This window comes from Fulmarus glacialis, unplaced genomic scaffold, assembly GCF_000690835.1.
Source record: "Fulmarus glacialis isolate BGI_N327 unplaced genomic scaffold, ASM69083v1 scaffold13842, whole genome shotgun sequence".
Lineage (NCBI taxonomy): Eukaryota > Metazoa > Chordata > Aves > Procellariiformes > Procellariidae > Fulmarus > Fulmarus glacialis.
The window spans coordinates 1-2,576 of record NW_009197263.1 but is presented as its reverse complement, the minus strand read 5'-3'; positions in this window follow the sequence as shown (position 1 = coordinate 2,576).

The window sequence follows — 2,576 nt, the reverse complement described above, 5'->3', positions numbered from 1 at the left end:
AGGGAAAGATAGTTCTGTGGAAAAGAAAAATGTAAATGTTTTCATTCAAATGGAATATTTAAATAATAGCATCCTAAATTTCTATTTTTCATCAAGTGTTCAGAATGACATAAAATAGACATCCGTACAACGCAATTCCTCTTTGACTGGCATCTTTGATGTTCTCAGTGCTCTAAATCTATCACCACATACTAACTTAATGAGGTATATAAACTACACATTTCACTGTTTATCAACAACAATCATCTTAACACGTTCTTTTAATCAGTATTTTCAAGCTAGTCATTCACTTCTTTGTATTTCTGCCAATAAAGTGAACAATAAAGTTCTGTAAAACGGACAAAGATCAAGAATTTCAGTAATTCAGTTCACTTCTTAGCGTTAACCATTTGTGTTTGTGCCAGCAGAGATATTCAAAGCAAAAAGACGGCAATCTTGCTGAGAAAGCATGAGCTAGGTTGTTCAAACTAGTGGTCAGCGTTCATATAAATACTATTCATATCCAGAACAACAAGAACAACAAAAAAACAGAAACTGCAAATTCATGTTACTTAGTGCTACCAGCAGCAACTGCCTCTCTGTAGTTGAACAACATACTGAGTAGTACTGAAGTTAATAAACAGGGAAGGAATGTACTCTGGAAACCAGTACAATCAATTTTAGTCTACAAAACATCTCATAACAATCAACCATTTTTCATGATACAATACAAAGTCTTCTAAATATTTTATTTCTAAGAGTTAAAAACCTACTAACCATAAGCTGTATTTTCCTGGCACAGCTAAAGCAGACTGATGCTAATTGCATGTTAATGATACTCATGAATACATGCTAGTTGCATTCCTTAATGAGTTCCTTTACATTTCTTTAAAGTACTTCATTCTAAATTAATTACAAGATGAAGTAATCAAAGCAGCATCCGTAAGACAAACAAAAAAGCTTCTACTCATTAACACCAACTTTTATCATTTTATCTTGCTTTGGAAGTAAAAATACCTGAAGTGTTAAAAATGGAAGAAAATTATTTTAAAGGAAAGTATCTAACTTCCAGTGAAAATCCACACCTACCAACCAGCCGTTGAATTGTCAGCATACAAGCCATACTGATATGAGTAGGCAGCTGAGGTACCAAACTGCAGCCAAAGGGAATTTTTAAAATAAAATAAATTGTGGTAACTCTAGACCAACAAAGCTTTTAAAATAAATTGAATCCTATTCAGTGCACTGTGGTCACCTAACTTCAATTATTTAAAAAACACAGTAGGCATTCTGTAATTGCTACTACAGGCAGTGTCTTTGTAACTACTACGGGGGAAAGCAATTCCAAAGCTGAGTCCTGAAGTCTTTGTTTGGGCAAAATTTCAACACAAGTTTTCTTAAGTAATGACTCCAAGTTTTTCTTCAGAACATCTAAACACTTTTTTTTTTATCCTGCAAGCAGGACTCAAGATAAGGAAATTAAGTATGTTAACTTTATTTTCATCTCAATGATTAAATGACATATTTACTGGCTTTTTATTGTGTTACCTTTGCTTCTATGAACTGAACCCATCAAATTTCCATTGGCCTTAAAAAAACCCAGGAACTGAAATAGAAATGTTGACACAGCTTCGCTGTATAAACTCTCTGATAGCTACTGCAAAAATGGAACAGTTATAAAATCCACTGCAGGTCCCTTTGAGTAAAGAAGATAGTTCAGATGCTCTTTTAGTTCCATTTGTGGTTCAGTGGCTGATGAGCATCATAAAAAAATTAAAGTAAAGTAATAACAACACAACATGGTGGTGACTGACAAAAATTCTCTAACTCAGAACAGCTGCCAAAGCAGTTCTGTGATGCAACTGGAATATTAAATGAACTTGAAAGAGTAGGACAATTACTTACTTTACAAAGTTTAAATCAATACATAGTCAGATTCTATCATCGTGGAAGTAATTTATACATATAATAAAAATCATTCTATGGCATTTTTTTTACCACAGCAACTTAGAATGCAACTGGAATAGCCCTGTGAAAAGGACCATTCTGAGTCTTATAGCTTCACACTACTTTACGTACAGTAAAGTATTTCCCTATAAATAACCCCAATGCCTGTATGAACAGCACATAAAACCTCTATCAATGTGATGTGTTACTAATAACCAAGTGCAAGAGACAAACTGGAAGGAGTTAAGCAATTTGCCAAAGATCACATACATCTAAAACACTGAACCCTAAACTGACTCCCAGTTTTGTTGTCAAACTGCCAGGTTAATCCTTGTTACATTTCCTTCAAAGTGATTAAATCATCAGAAACTTAACTCAAATTGTAGCCTTTGGAGACAGTTAGTTATGCATTTATCTAGTAACTGCAATTCCTTCCCACCTGCTATTTTTATAAATGATCATAAAGTACTAACTTACTCCACAAGCAGTATAATTTATTTTGCTGAGGTTATTTGCAGACTGAGATATCACTGAAAATGAGGAGAAGCAATCTTGCTATTACTACTGTAATACAGCAATATACAACTCTATCAGCTACAGTCGTATGATGAGAACAAAGTATTTTCATATGTAAATAAATACATTAATAT